Source organism: Stigmatopora nigra, chromosome 2 (genome assembly GCF_051989575.1).
Source record: "Stigmatopora nigra isolate UIUO_SnigA chromosome 2, RoL_Snig_1.1, whole genome shotgun sequence".
In the NCBI taxonomy this organism is placed as follows: domain Eukaryota; kingdom Metazoa; phylum Chordata; class Actinopteri; order Syngnathiformes; family Syngnathidae; genus Stigmatopora; species Stigmatopora nigra.
Window position 1 is genome coordinate 1,597,889 of NC_135509.1, and position 17,194 is coordinate 1,615,082.

Below are 17,194 nucleotides of genomic sequence, written 5' to 3' on the forward strand. Positions count from 1 at the left end.
TACATTTTCATGTTGAACATACGGGAGCAGCAGTCCATCAAGGAGATCTAACCACGCGCTGGAACATTTACATAACGTGAATACAAAGTGGGTCATTTGCCAGTAGAAGGAAGGAAGGAAGGAAGGAAGCATTGTTAAATAATAATAATAAAAAAAAACTGAATAGGCGTGTTCACCAAGGCTAACGCAAACGAAACGCCCGGACCATTTGACTCCAACGAGGTCCGTAAAGGAATCATTATCCCCGTGACCCCCCCGAGCTATTAATTCCATCTCTACAGACAAATTCATTTACATGAAAGCTGGCTCCCGCGTAACATTTGCGGGCCCGCAGGTGCGCGCCAATCTAACCTAACATTTCATGCAATATTAGCATTCCTCGCCGCCCCAGAGTGCCATTAATAACCGCCCCGCACCCCCCAAAACCCCGCACCGACCCCCACCGTGACTGAAGGGATCAACATGTTTTAATTACGCCGCCAATTTTGCACAAACACGGCTAGTAAACAGGACGGCAAAGTCAAACGCGTAAGGCCGGGCGTGCGGGAGGGGGGCCGGACGGCTCCAGGCGGTGCGGGGGGTTGGGTGGGTTTGGGGAATGGGGGGGCTTATGAAACGACATTTGGAAAAAGGGGGGTGGGTGGCGGCATGTCCGGGCACGGCCGTTTTGGTCTGATCCAGCGCGCAAGTGTAGACATCAAAGTGGGAAGTGGTTGGGGAGGGTGCATAGGGGGATGGAAATATTAAAGCTTGTTAACTTTGAACACATCTGTTTGTCCATCAAAGCAACATGCTTGACTTTTATGGGGGACTCATTCACGTCCTTCAAGGTGAAGTACAGTAAAACTCCGTTTTTCGTAGTCGAGTTAAGGAGAATTATTGCTGAGTTTCACTCATTTGAACTTATTCACCTAAAAAAACAAGTCAAATAACTTTTTATTTATGTGTTTGTGTTGTAGGTTGCACGCTGGTGAAGTGGTTGGGACATCCGCCTCACAGTTGGAAGATCACAGTTTGGATTCCGACCTTCTGGCAGTGGCGTATTTGAAAAGTGAGTGTTGAAATATCAGTCCAAATGTTTTAAAAAAGCATCTTGACAGATGAATACGCAAGGCAAATCAATAGAAATAGATTTCGAGCCACACAAAAGGCTGACATGGCTCCAAAATGAATCCATGGATGAAAATGAAGGTTGCGCTTCTTTTCAATTGGTTTTGTAAACAGATAAATCCGTTTGAATTCGTGACTTTGATTCGCAGTCGCCGTAAATGCTTTTTGTTTTTAAATTCCTGCGTTTAGTTTTATTTCATTTCCTTCATTTTCCATAACCTTGATGCCGTCTAAACGCTAAACCAAGTGGAAGGCTTGACACTTTAGTCACTCGTAGAAATGTAGAGTAAAAAGTAGCCATGTTTATTTATACGTATACCTGGTTGACCTGGCCTGCCCGGTTAAGTTCAGCCTGTTGAAACACTACGTCTATCCGTCCGTGTATGTAACGTGTCTCCCTCCGTTCTCAGACAAAAGGGACAAGTCTGCTTTCAGGCTTCATTCCAGAGTCTCAAACAAAGCTGCTTTTTATGTGCGTGCGTGTCAAAGGTGTACCGACACGCCAAAGGCTGGAGAAATGCCTGTACTGTAACCTGGCGGCACGCAGGTGTGTCTTACTCTCTCTGGGGGAGGCGGGACCACAAGTCCGGCCGACCCAGTCCCTACCCGAGGCCCGGTGATGGCTGGGAAGGCCACTGTGTCTCGTCTCTAGTAGATAAAGGAAGAGGGGAGTAGACGAGGGGGTTCGGGCATGGACATACGGGACTGTGGGTAGAGTTACTCGCTGTGGGGACGCTACTGTGTAACTTTGGATCGTCTGACACCCGAGGAATGGCCAAAAAGGACGAGTGTGAGACGTTTAAGTAAAGGACCACGAGGCGGCTCGGGTATCCACTTCACTACCGTTCAGTTTCAAGCCCCCACAATGCAATGCGGTCAAAGACGGGTGAACTTGCAATGCCCTGGCCACCCGTCTGACCTCTTTAGCTTCCAGCCGAGACCGTGTTGACTGAGCCCCCTTCAGGACAAACAAAATGTCCTGATACCCATCCCGCACCCCCCTGCCTCAGTGAAACCTGACCCACTAAAAGTGACATTTTTTTTTTTACCTGAGATTCCCTTTTAGATACGACTGGCTCACATGGGAAAAAGGGGGATCTATTTTCACGGTCGTCAACGTGTAGTTACGCGTCGGCGTAATGTTACGGTAATTATAAAGCCGTAAAAAAGGAGCAGTCCGCAAAACGGTTGTGGTGTTGAAAACGAAACGGACCCCGTTATAGATGGAGTGTGTGAAAAGGTGAGGAGACGTTGTTAAACGGCGCCACCAGAGTCGCTTTCATGGCCACGCCTTTTCATCTGGAGACACGCCCACCAAAGTCTAGCAAAACAGCATAGAAGAATTTATCCAAAAATTGGGCAGTATTCCTTAATAGAAGTTTGTTTTATTTGCATTATTAAAAATATATATATTAGAAGAAGCATCAAAAAGATAGATAATACATTTATAAATAACTCCAAAGGTAAGTTTCAAACTATTGACTTTTTTTAGCACCTGTCACCACTTTTAAAGCGTGTCGACGTATATTATGGAGAACAGGCAACTTCCAATTAGAAAGCGTCTAAGTGCACCTCAATTAGCCGTTCCTCTTTTTTACGCGCCGTTCCACGCTCAATTAGCATCTGCTAACAGTTGCTCAGTTACTGTGCTCAGGTTCAAAGGTCAACCTGGACACAGGCCTCCAGGCTGTTTTTTTATTTCAGGACCCTTTCCACTTCTCGTTAAGATTCCAAACGAGGACAATCTGGTCATAAAGACGAAAGCTAAGTCTAGCCATTCTTGTCATTACATATAATATAATTTATACCTTTATACACATTTACACACAACTACCGCCACCTGTGGGTGTGGAGCTGTTGTTTTAAAATTTCTATTCCTCTTCCCCATTTAGTTTCCTCCGCATGTATCCTCCCGGGTTGTTTATATTTGTTAAGACGCAAGTCAAGGCATCCGTCTGGCGTGGTATTCCGAGGCGGCGTGACAAAAGAATCAATTTGTCCGCTCTTCTCTGGGGCCGCAGTTCAGCACTTTAGCAGCCAATTGGCCTGACACTCATTACCTGACTAATAAATCAGCGGCGGCGGCGCAGCCACTCAATGAATTACTCGGCGGTGGCGACGGCGGACAACCCCTTAACCGACTCGTGTTCCCCTGCGTGGAGAATAAGCATATGTTGAAGAAAATGAGGCCGTAAAAAGCATTTTGCCGGCGTGTGTTGTTTGGCTCCTTCCCAACGGCCGGCCAATGGGCCAATGGGCTCGGGCGCTGTCGTTGGCCTTTCCGCCCTCGTAAAGAAAGCGTAAAACACACTTTGCGCTCCTGTAAAGCGCCCTGGCGAGATTTATGTGGCCTTTTTGCGGGTCTAAATGGAGAGCGACGCTGTCCTCAAAATGGCAGTAGATTTATAAAGACGTTTATTAAGAAGGTGGGAGGACAGGCAACCATGGAAGCACCTTTTATTTAAGCATGTGAAGAAAGTATTAAGTGTTGAATTTGACTTTGACAGCTACCTCTTTTGTCAGGACTGATATATTGATTAACTAGCAGTAAAAGTTTTAAAATTGTTGTAACATTTTTGCAGTGTTTATGTGCCTTAACCATGTTTATTTCACTTAACAAATCCCTTCGTAGTGACAACTATATTGAAAATAATTTTTTTTTAAGTTAAAATACGACTAAAAGTTCAAAATGTTCACAAGAATTTGAGCTATTCTTGAAAAGTTAAACATTTTCGTTCAGACAAAAACTACATTTTGACCTATTCACATACATTTTTAATCATGCAAAGTTTTTTACTACAGTGAAAACAATGGCTTGTGAAAATATGATTGTCAGTAAATCCTGTCTTCTTGTAAAAATGAAATTAACCATGATTTATTCTCTTTTTTTCTTCTTTGCAGTACTACAAGTCAACATAATGAAGCATCGGGTAAGTGCACAAATTTCCACACCGCTACACCTGCATCAACAACAGCTGTTATACTTTACTTTCTACTTTTTTTCTATGTCGGGTGTTGTGAGGCAGAAACAATTACCAACAAAAATCATATGTCTATAGCATAGCTACACATTGTGTGAGTGACACGTGTCAGACCGGTATAGACCGGCCCTCCAGCGTTTGCGTCTGCTTTGCCATTTTTTCCCACCTACTCGCTACCCCGGTGGTCTCTTCGTTGTTTCCTACCTGGCAACCCGTCATAGTGTTCGTTTTTGGATCCCTATCAAGTCGTATATTTTTTTTAAAGTGGGCGCACAAGTATAGAGAATAAATTCAGACAATTTAGGACATATTAAGGCATTTTGGTAAAGGAACATTTGTTATCCAATTAATGTATTTAATCAGCAAAATGTGCATTGCAGGAACGATTTATGCTAATAATAGCGGCATAGAAAGTTTTGAGCATTGTTATATCTTCTGTAGGGGGATAAAGAATATATGCATTTGATTATCGTCCATCTTGCAAGAGTCCAATTGACAGTACGCAAAAAAACTCCTACGTCCTTTCCTCACTTTTTGATGAAACCCGTTTTTTTTCCGCAGTCTGTGTGCAAGAAAAAGGTAAATGTGTGTTTTTATGGAATGGACAGATAAGAAGATCCATTGCAGAGCCAGCAGGCCTGCCGCTGATTAGCATAGCTTAGCTCAAAGCGGCGAATGGCTTACCCCTCCCAAAAAAATACACACAAAAAATGTAGCCAGCAGTCCCTCTCAACGCTCGCTAATTAACATCTTTCATCTATTTAGTGGCGTTGCTGCGAAGAAAAAAAATAAACGTGGAAAAAAAATATTTCGGAGCGTTCAGGGGTGCTCAGCGAGCGGCGGAGAAACCCCAAAGATAAAGCCCTCGCTACGTTATCGCCGTTTTGGCGGGCGCACATCAAACGCCGGAGATACACCGTGTTAATTAGGAGCTGAAAGGCGGGCTAGCCAGGCGGCTAACACCGGCGCTAACGCGGGTAAACGTCTGGCGGCTGCCTTTTTTTCGGAGTTTAAACACATTTAAAGTCATAAAAAATAACGCTAAAGTCATTAGCATAGCTCGACTTTTTGCTACAATTCGGGAAAGTATGCTGTAAAAAATAGTAACGTAATAAATAGAATGAAAACAAACTAAAATCGGAGTAGCTAAGGTTAGAATATAGGCAAAATATTAACTCATTGTTTGCCTCAGTTGGGTCCAAAAATTTTGTTGTCATGGCTGCCGTGTGGAAAGCTAGCTCACGCTGCGTCCAACGACTTAAACGTCTTTTCTTTTTTGTCGAGATGCGCGTTACTCGCCGCATTTGCATATCTAGAGTGGAGCGGCAGGCATTTCTCGGGAGAGCCATGCAGATGCTGGTAGACATTTTTTATTTTTAAAAAGAAAGGAGAACAAAAGAGAACATCTTTTCCCGAGCCACCTCGTTCAAAGGCAAACTGCGTATTTTAAGAATCTCCGTCCGCTCACACGCGCTAACGTTTAGACGTCCGTTGGCAGGTCAAAGGTCGGGACTTAGGAGTCCCCTGAGGGATGGGCACGGCTGGCGTTGACATGACCTTTGACCTCCCGTAGTCGTTGGTGTCAAGTTCACTGTCGATACTTGAAGGCTTAACTAAAGTCAGCACACTAAAAAAAATGTTGTCCTTGTATGTTTGGCTTCTTTTTGCAGCATCTGACCTTTGGCTCTTTTCATGCGTATGCTAATTTTTTTTCCAATGAATAAGTGACGGTGATGGATGAATGCCTCGTTGCGTAATTAGCGTGACACTCTTGCCGATTGACCCACTTTGCGGCATGATAAATAACATAAATGTATGAAAAATAAAAAATAAATATCTAATGGTCAAACCCCGAAAACACTAAGTTTTTTTTTAATGCTAAATTTAAGTACCGTATTTTCTAGACTATAAGTTGCACTTTTGTCATAGTTTTTTTGCTCAAGTATGATTTTTTTAATTCTATGTTGTTGTTTTTTAGGGCTACTATGATCCTAAAAAAAACTTCAGATGTATTTATTTACATTTTATTATAACTTTAACGTCCTTCTTCTCGTCCACGTTTAGCTCGCCAACACATTTTTCGAAGTCGTCCTGCCGATCTTCGTTTCATCTTCCCATCCCTTCGCCATTTCCACGAAATCTCGGGCTCGGCCGCTTTGGGTACATAGTTGCGTGACGCCTGTCAATCAAGCGGCCAATCCCTATTACCTGTAATGACACGATTGGCTCGCTTCGACTTTTACGGGGAAACCTTCTGGTCCTTTTTTTTCTACCCTCCTCTTTTAATTAAAAGATGGTTGGGTGGCATAGCGCGCTGGGGTGACGCACTCGTAGAGGTTGTGGCCGCGGGCGGGCGACGGTAGAGGGGGGACGGAGGGGAAAAGCGCCATCCAGGAAAAACATTGTTAATTACGCTTGACAGGTATCTATTAAAGTGCATTCTTCCACCTAGGAGGCCCGCTCATATTTTGGGACATTGGATAAAAGTTAAGACATTTAGCTGCCATATTTTATGCAGTATATTGAATATTCTTCTGGCATTTTTGCTATTAATAGAGTTGTCCATAAAAGCAGTATTCTGTCCGGCCTGTTGATTGACAGTTAAGAAAGGGGTGTGGTTTTCAACTGTTAATTTTAAAGGGTTTCTAGACTCTTTATTTTTGTACAAATGTTAAAGTCAGGTAGGTTTTTTGCGTGTTTATGTTTGTGCTTTTGACAAATGTAGATTTTTTTAAAAAAACAGATTATAAAATAGGAGCAAAAATGATAACTTTTCAACAGTCTTAAAGTTATAGCTTTATAATACTTATGCGCAAAAACTTGAACAAAAGTAATATCAAATAGAATGTAAGTATACAATTTATTGAGGTTAAATTTTCAGTGGTGTGTTTACAGTAATCCTTCAAATATTACAGTTAATGTTGACCAAAAATGTCCGTGAAAATTGCAAAGTAGGGTTAGCCATATTATAACTTATTTTTCCTAGTAGCAAAAATGGCTTCAACTTGCTTACAACTTTGAACCAAAAATATATATAATTAATAGTGGGAAATATTTGAGGGATTACTGTATACCAAAGTCATTTTTACAATACATTTGAAAAGTACTAACATGAACTTTATTTGCTATTTAAAAGGTTTTCGTGTCTATTGCTGAATGGGGAACTTTAGGCAGACTTTCTCTAATAGCCAGATTTTGTCCTTGTTAATTTTTTTGTTCCTCTTTTCCACCCAAATCAGACTCGTCCACTTGAGTCATTGTGTCTTCTTAGGAAGTCTGAAATCTCATCCGAGAGCGCAACTCGTCTTTCTGCCCCTCCAAGCCACGTCTATAGACAAATCAGGCTAATCAAATGCACAGAATCATAAAGCAAGATGTTTTATTTTTTCCATTTTAATTGGTTATTCAAAGAGTCCTTTTCGCCATTAGCTCAACGAGCACTCTCGCTCCGTCTCCTCGCCAACTTTGTTCGCCACAATGGCCCAGTGATTGTAATCACACACTTGATTTTACGACCCGGCAGGTGAAACGTAAAAAGGAGGCTTCTGATTGGGCGGGACACAAGCAAAGGCTCATCTTGTCTGCTCTTTACGGACGGATATATGTATGGCGACCCATCTTGTGGGGGAATTTTGCCCCGGGGACTTTTTGGCGTGGCGGCGTCTGCGGATTCCGAGTAAAACCAACGTGCGTTTGAAGATGATGAATTACACAAAAGTCGTCAATTATCGTCATATTGCTGCTGGAAATAATGAGGGTTTAACGCACTACTGTAAGAGAACCACACAGGATTTGGACCAAGCAAAATTGGCTTTTATCTTTTCACATAACTGACATTTAGTAGACATTCTTACCTGTCAACTTTGGGTTTTTTTACTGTATTTTATACGTTTTTTGATCATTTTCAATTGTGTATGCTGTATGGCATATTTTGCAAGAATTTTTTAAAGTACTTTTTAATAAAACTGATCTCATTTTATCCATTTCAGATTGAATGCGGATCGCCTTGGTCACCGGTAGCAGAACATATCATATATTAAAAAGGTAATATTATCTCACATTGTATAAATATAGCACATCAACAAGCAATGTTCCCAGACAGTCATACAGTGTAGAAAAAGCAGATAAGACTTTTTATTGATTGACTAATGTCAGAGTGCCCTAAAAGGTCAAAGTCACCTTAAACCTGGTAATGGCAGTGAATCCATTTTTCCAACCCTCCAAAAAAGCAAATCATCGAATTATATCACTAAGCGAAGTATAACAAGTTGTCCCGTCAATTAAACTTGATTATTTCTTAAGGAGAATGCACCTACCTGCTTTCTTAAGATATATATAATTATATCCTTGGCTAAAAATATCTTTCACCATTTTTTGGGGGGTTACAAACAGGATTTTGGCGACAACATCCCACGTTTTACTTCGATTACTCTAAACTGAAAAGACAAGAAGGGTCAAGGTCTATTTTTCCGGCGCTAATATCGTAGTAGAACAGAATATTGTTTGGTCAACACCATTTAAAGTATTTTAACAGTAGGAAATGGCAGTTTTTTAGCACTGGGCTACCTTGTTGATACACCTGGCGCCTGGCGGGGCCCCAAGGGGGAATATTTGATACAACATGTAACGCTATCAGGACAAACTTGTGCATGCTTGGGGCCGTAGGCGCTAACCGTAAGTAAAAAAAAAAAAAAAAAAACTGAAAAGAAGAAGAAGAAAAAAAAGGGCAGTGACTGTTTTTCTGCCTCTGGCCTGAGTTTTGCCTTTTTTTGGCCCATGACTTTGTGATTTATTGTTTGTTATGTTGTATTTTGTAAGTTACAGATTGGACCTTTTCTTAAATCCCGCCCACTTTGTATTGAAAGGTTACATTTTATTGTGTAACTGGATAAAAATGTATTGCTATTTTTTTAGTTAGATTAGATTAAAGCTTTATTTAATCCCATTTTTGGGATTTTTTTTATTTGCAGTAGCAAGACACAGAAGACATTGTAGACCTAGTTAAAAAAATTAAAATAATTTGATGAAATAATACACATGAATATAAAGAATAAACCAAATACATTCATTGACTAATTATTTAGTGCTGAGAAATAATTATAAGCAATCCAAATTCTTAATTATTTAAGCAAACAAAAGGCAAAATAATGAATATTCAATTACAACTTGCTCTCCAACGACCAAATGTCTTCCTTTTTTTTTGTGTGTTGTGTTGTTACTCACACCTGGCTTAATTTTCTCGCCCTTTGTCTCCGTCTGCATTCCTGGCAGGCGCAAGGCGACAATTAAGCGTGCGCCCGATACACAAAAAGTCAGGCCGCAATTCACCCCGACGGTCCGGTTTTCCCCGAGACGTGACTCTTAATTGGCAGAAAGGGAGTCCGTGTCCGCTTGAAGGCGGCTGGCTGTCAAAAGTGGGAGCAGCGTCTGACGTGGCCTTTTGTTTTTGTTTTTTGGCAGGCAAAGTGGCCATTCCTGTACCGACCAGTCCGTTGTATAACCGGGCCAGCGGCCATGACAAAAAGGACCCACGTGGAAAAGTCGGCATCCTATAGTAAGTGAGTAGTACAGTAAATGTATAGTACTATCTAGTTCAGTGCTGCCATGTTTTGACATCACAATTTGGACTTGTCATAATTGACCCTAGTGACTTTTCCAAGAGTCCAGTTTGTCAAATAGAAATAATAAAATAATAAGAAATAAATTAAAATAAGATAAAAATTAAAAAGTACATTTCATTTGACCAGTTAGCTACCTTGCAAAAGTTTAACTTTTGTGATTATTTACTTATTCTGATCCAGCCTTGCATCAAAACGAACTAAAGAGTACATTTTTGTATTTGATATTCTCTTAACATTTATGTCAAATACTTTTAGAAACTGTTGCATTAGTATATAATGTTACTATATATTAATATTCAGATGAACCTGGAGAAGACACATTACCCATTTAACACTTTCAGTAGCATTGTTAAGTTTTTATTCTTATACTATGAATACCTGTATCAGTATACTGATGTCAATTAGGAATTGAAAATTTGTCTTAAGATGCCATTAAGTTTAATTTATAAACTTAACCAACTATCAGGACAAATGCCCTCTGAATACCCACAGTTAAGGCCCTTCACAAGACCCCTCTAGGATATATAAAAAAAAATCGGACTTGACTTCCAATAGACGATAAACTGAAAAATCATGTTAGCATCGACTCTCAAAAAGTCGATTGACTCCTAGCTCAATGTTCCAGTTGGGAAAAATTTAAGCCTCCCTCATGTAGAACTCCTTCTCGATAGAAACATCCATCACCTGGACACCATCCGAGGTCAAAGGTCAGCCATAACTTGCATCAAAGCCCACGTAGGTAGGTGTAAATCTCCTGGATTAGAAGAGCGTAGCGAGAGGATAGAGCGCCCCCCACTCACCTCCCCAACCCATCGGCGGCTGGCACGGCCACCACCTCCTCCACCACCTCCACCGCCTCCTCCTCCTCGGCACCAGCGAGTTTTTAATGCATCCCATTTAAGTTTAATTACTCCAATCTGGGCGAGGGCACACAGGAAGAAAAGGCCCGGGCGTTTGTGCCGAGCAGATTACCCCACTGGCCTGCCAAGTCCGCCGCCCGCTGCATCCTAAGATAGAATTCAAATTCAAATGCGGGGCTAAAGAAAGTGCAGCTGTCACCCCTCTGGCCCGCCAAGCCCCAACCAGATCAAAGATGAGCTGTCCTCCTCCTCCTCCTCCTCCCCTGCCTGTGTAAAAATGAGCTGTCCTGACCGTGCCAGTGTCTGGTCCCCCCGGGGCGCCTAATCCTCCTCTCCCGACGCCGCACTGACAGTCGGAATAAAGGCGTTAAACCCCGCAAAATAATTACCAATTAAAACGGATGGAGAAGTCATCAGGTAGAAGGAGGCTGCCGCTGCTGCCTACACCGACCCGGGCTTTTCTTCTTCTTCTTCTTCTTCGTCCCCTGCCAAGAACAACCTGTGCTAGCGCCTTTACGGCTGAGTGACCTTACACAGAGTCATATCGCAACGGGAACAGACTTCTTGGATGTCGCGGGAAGTTTGTTACCGCCCACCAAACCCCCCCCTAGAAGAAGAAAAATAAATAAATAGGGCCAAGTTTCCCAAAGGAGGGAAAACTTGTTTAATCTCCTACCTGGCTGGATACCCACTCTTGATTGGCTTACGTTGACAACTTGAAGGATTTAGTTTAGTCAACATTGTTTACATGTTGCTTAGACGGACCTTATCTTGATGGATCTGCTTCTGGATGTTAAAGTGGCAACTTCAAACCTAACCGACAATCTTTTTCAACTGCCATTTTCAACTTCAACAAGGCAGACACGTATTTGCCTTTGGCTGCGAAGACAAGTTGAACCCAGGAGCGAGAAGCAGAAAACAGAAAAATAACCCAGTAAAACCAGGACAAAGTTAAGAAAATTAAAACAAAACTCAGAAGATGCACATCAATAAATAGACAAAGCATTTCGGACTACAACAGGAAAACACCATTCAAAACTCCCTCCATCAGACGAATACCAGAACACAGGCTTTTTTTACACAGACAGAAATTTATGACTATTACATTGCTAGCGTAGAAAGGAAACTCAGTCAGGACTTTGTGTTTAGATCTCATTCAAGACTCTACTGAGATTTCCCAAAGTCGCCCGACCGCCCTCCCCCCCCCCCCCCCCCCCCCCCCCCGTCCTAATTGACACCATCGTAGCCACCTCACCGTGGATAGACAAGTTTCTCTCGACGTTCTAATGCACCGAGAGGCACTCCGACATCAGGTGGCCTTGGAACACAAAAGGCAGCAGCGTAGAAGAGCCCGGGCCTCAAAATCCCAGCCGGTGATTGCGTTCCGATAAAGACACCTTTTTTTTCCCCCCACCCTCGTATGCACGCGTTGGTGTTTGTCCTTCAAGCAGCAATTATCCAACAATGTCGTGAAAAGGCTGCGGACTTATTGCGCTCCGCCAACGGCGTTTCTAAAGTGGGCTTTCTAATGAAGATGGCCCGGAGGCCTTGCAATTGGCTTTTATAGGCAAATGCTTTGCTTTTGTTTTCTTTGTGATCAAAATTGCCCTTCCGCCTTAAAGATGCTCAAATGTTGTCGGGCTATCCAGAGAAATGCAAATGAAGGGGAGAAAGCTTTGGATTGGCTGTTGCATGGAATTCATGCAAATGAGCTGTCGGCAGGGTCAAACTGACACTCAGGTTTTCAAGTAACATTTGTCCTTTTAGTCTATAGTTAAGTACAGGGTCAAAGGTCAAAACTGATGGCAAAACTATCTTGTACGGAAATAACTGTTGTGTTTTTTTGGTAGAATTAAATTCAGCTTTAAATAAGCCAGTCTCACTTTCAGAGTTATATTTTTTTATTGACTTATGACCTCTATTTTTATAATTTATGGCTTTCCATTTAGGAATTGAACTCTTAAATTACAATGTTAGCCCCTAAAAAATATATATTTTTTGCTGTTTGCCTTAATCAGATTAAATCCGAATTTTAACACGTAAATTGAAGTGCAGGTAATGTTTTTTTTCTAACAAAACAGCTACAGATCTTTTAACGCATTTTTATTTTTCCATTTATTCTTCATTTGTGCCACTTTGTTTTCCTTAATAAATGTTCTTATTGTTTTATGCCTAGCTTGTATTTATTTACCAAAATTTCCTATAGCTTTGCCTCCTATTAAATAACGACCAGTTGAGTTTTGACAACTTCTTAAGGTTCTGCCACATTAGGCCCGGAAGAAGAAAAAAACCCAAACTGCAACAATGCACTGCTTAAAATCTTTTCTAATCAATAATTAGACTTGTTTAGGCATTCAATCAGTTTCTTGAGCCCTTAAACGTCTTTTAATGCGCCACGCTTCAAAGTGGTCGACGCTCCACTGATTTTGTCTTGATTGCATCAAAACATGACATTTATCCCGCGTTCTGTTTGCGCCCCAAATCCCGAATTAAAAGGCCCTCTTCTTCCCGCTGGCGAGTGTTTGTACAGATTGGAGACACGGCCGAGTTTGCCACTCCGTCGCCAGATGCGGAAAAGATGCTCGGCGAGTTTGTTAATGGCGTGCGAGGCCTGACTGTTACCATATAACAAAGAACTTAAAATATTGTGTGCCTGTTTGCTTGAGATTTTACATGTAGAATGTCATGGTGGACTTTTTACAAGGTTGCCGTCCAAAAATAAACGATACTCATCTTTCCTCTTCCCTGTGTAGGTGATGCTTTTGGGCACCAGAAGGAAGGAAGGAGATGTCACCTTGCAATAAGTGGATTAAACGTTGGCCCGTCAGCCGCCAATGCGGCGTAATCGGAGACGATGCTTTGACAAGCGTGCCATCAAAACGCAGACTGAGCCCCCAACAAGTTCCACCTATAAATTGATCCAGGAAAAAAGATTAAAACACCCACACCAAGCAGGTAAACAGAGTTTACAGAGTCTTAGCTTTATAGCGCTCAGTACTGTAGATATGCGACTCTGCGCCCGCCAGGCATATTTTAATGAGGAGGGTTAAAGGTAAGTGAGTAGAAGAGTTGAAGGGAAAAAAATGAAGACTTCCTATAGAATCTTGCGGCTGCACCAAGTCCAACCAGGTTGTAACGACGTACACACCCAGAGTACTTAGCCATCGGACATTCTGGCACGCTGCTAAGCGTCCCTCGGGTCACGACTCATCACGCGAATACCAGCGTCGCTCCCAGGCTGACGAGGCTTAGCTGCTTGGAACTCTAACTCATGTTGACCCCGGAACGCTTTGTGCAAACTTTGTTGATTATGTGAGAACGGATCTTGACTTTTTTAGTGTAAAGACAATTGGAGTTTTAAAGTTTGTAAATACTTTTGTTTTTTAGACAATTGGAGTCTTAAAGCACAGAGTTATAAGGCACAAAGTCAATTGTACTCGTTTATTTTCATATATAAGTCGCACCTAATCATGAAGACCTTTGGGCAAAGTTAGTTGATTACGCGAGAAATATTAATTGTCTGTTGTTTTTTAGAGTAAAGACTAGTTTTTTTGACAATTGGAGTTTTACAGCACCAAGTTATCAAGTACTAACTCAATTGTACTTGTTTATTTTCATATATAAGGCGCACTGGGCCGTTAGTATGTATCAATGTAGCGATCAGGTAATAGGACACAAGTACATAGGGGTGTTCTTGTATTTAAAAGCGTCTTTAGTGGTAGTTTTAGTGTAGTTACAGGACAAAGACGCAGGTCGCCCGTGAAGGGATTTGCCAGAGAAGGCGGTCAAGGCGGAATCCCTTTTCTGCCTGCTGTCAAAGAGGAGATTAACTTGTCAAAATGGAGGTCCGAGTCCAGACTTTTGAGTGGATGTTCCCCCTACGTCTGATCTTCCTGAACAGGGGAAAGCCATCTTGGGCTTTAGGATCGCTTTACCTGGATTCGGCAGTCCGGCGCTGGTGGATTAGCGCCCGGCCGGGGAGGGGCCTGGTGTCTCACTTCTGTTTCCAAACTCGTATATATTTATTTTGTTTGAGAATATTTAAAAAGAGTGTCTTACAAATATAAGGTCAGTGTTCTTGCCCTAAGCAATTGATGTTGTGAATTGTTTTGTAACAAAGTCACGTTGTGTAAGATGGAAGCTCCCATTTGACAATGAAAAGTGTCTTCTTACTCAATCGACTAATGATGAAAGAAAAGAAGAAGGGCCTGCTAATTATCTTTTCAGGCCTGAGCCAGAGACCAATCCACCTGGTCGGCGTTCCACGAAAAGCATCTAGGTCAGGAATTTCCACGGCCAGGGGTGCATTCCGCCACTCCTCGAACTTCTGCTAGTTGGTTGGCTAGGTGCCACGCGCAAAAACAAAGCCACCTTGAGAGGCAACAGGAGTGACTCCAAATAACCTTTTTTTGGAAGTGTTCCGGGATCTCCTTCAAAAAAACAACAAACTAAAAAACTCAATAGACTTTTTTGGTTGACTTCCAAATTTGGGCAAGTTTAGGGAAAGTTATTATTCATTTTTTTAAGTGAACACTAGGAGTTTTAAGCATGTATTTCTTTGCAGGTTTTGATTGAATTCTAAAGTATCAATTCTTTAAGAATAATTTTGGTTACTTTAATAAATATGTTATCCTTAAATAAGGGCATCCTTGAATTCAGAAATGTGGTCACCTTTAAATTCCAAAACACAAGGTTTAGATCAAAATATTAACTTCAATAATTTTAGTTGTCCTACAAATAACTGTCTAATTTTTGGTTGTTGTTTTTTTGTACATTTTTAACAACGCAATTGCACTTGTCTCTTATAGGGCCGAAGTCTTTGGAGCCAAGTGGACTCTCTGAAAAAAAGTCAGCCAAAAATGGGAAAGAAGACACTTTTGGCAGCCCTGCTTGGTCAAAAACGTCAAAGCTGCAACATCAACAAGATTAGCAAAGTAAGTGACATTTTTCTGCACAGCCAGGGAGCAAATAGGGTAAAAAATAGGGTTTCTTGGTCATGCAAAATATTACGTACAAAAATTAGGGCGTCTTAGCAATGCAAAATATAAAAGAAAAAAATCAGAGTGTCTTGGTAATCCAAAATTTAAATAAATAAATATCAACAAGACGCTACCCTCTTCCTCCATATTTCCTCCTCCATCCCTCATGTTTTATGTATCTGGCGATCACAAGTGATTGTAAGAGAAATTAATCAATAACAAAGCCGGCGGGACGCCAGGACGACACATGCCGCCGCTCTTTGCCACCTCTGCTTCGTGCATCCATTTTGATTGGGGGGGGGGGAGCTTGAAGAGAGGGGGGGGGTGTCGGTGTTGTTCGCCCACGTCTAGGTGAGTTTTTTTTTTCTTCAACCCCCCCCCCCTCCACTCGCGGGAGGAGCTCCATATGGCGGGGATCAAAGGTGTCGCCGGGTGCACGGTTCTGCTTGGTCGCCAGCCACCGCCGTTAATTAGAAAACAAGATCAGAGGCAGTATTAAAATCCAATTAAGGCCGTATGAACAGATTGCCAAGTGATGTTCACTAATGCATTACTGAGCACCATGCAAATTTTAGTGGCAGCATTTGGCTTTATGTGATGTGTTTGTGTCATTAAGGCGCCGCGCGTGCGCTGCCGTGTTGCCGTGCGCCGGTGCCTGCGTGTGTGTGTGTGTGTGTGTGTTGCGTGACATTGCCTGATCTCTCGCTTGATACGCACACACACACACACACATTGGCACACATATCTAATCTCATCCAAACAATCAGCCAAAAGCTCTGCAGGGTAACAACGCGCCGTCAGATGGGCTGATACGCCGTCTTACAATTAAAGAATAATTGGGAATGCTGAATTATTGATCCGTCATAATTGACTTCTCTCCGCGTTTGATTTGTTTGGAGAATGCGCCGCCGACTGCACGGGAAAATCCCACGGATTTGGATCCAGATCCGCTTCAATTTGGAACCTCCCCCTCCGTCTCGCAGCCCACTCCTACAAATAAAATCTTAAGTGGACTCAAATCCGATACGCTTTTATCGTTAATCTCGACGTACCATGACACGATTGGCGTATCGTTGAGGAAACGTGTCGTTATCGTAATCGGGGATGTGTTGTATGCGGGGTGGGATGTTATGTCGTATTAAAATTGGGAATAAAACGTCCTGAGGATCGATCAATAGTGTTTAGCTAGCAAGTTTCAAGACCATCAGTGACTGGGAGCAAGAAAATTAAGAGTCTACAAGAACAACAACAAGAATACAGACTGTAACATTCGCCACCATTTGGAAAAATTAGAACCAAGACACCCTCCAATACGGTTTGTTTCGGTTTGCTTTTTGACTCTTGTGGGTAATATTATCTCAATCAGAAGGGCCTGGATCGTCAGAGACGGACATTGGAGTTCTTCACATCCACGTGGGTCAAATGTAAGATGTAAGGTGGAGCGGCGCAGACAGGCGTGGAGTAAGCGAGGGCATGTGTGGCGATGGCGGCGGCAGAGGCGGCGGCAGAGGAGAGTGACAAGTGGATGCAGCTGGCGGCCCGTGGCCCCGAGCAGCCCCGAGCAGCCACATTAGGGCTGACGAGGGCTGCTAATGTGCGTCTGAATGGAGCCCCTTTTGAGACGCAAAATAGAATTCTGATTA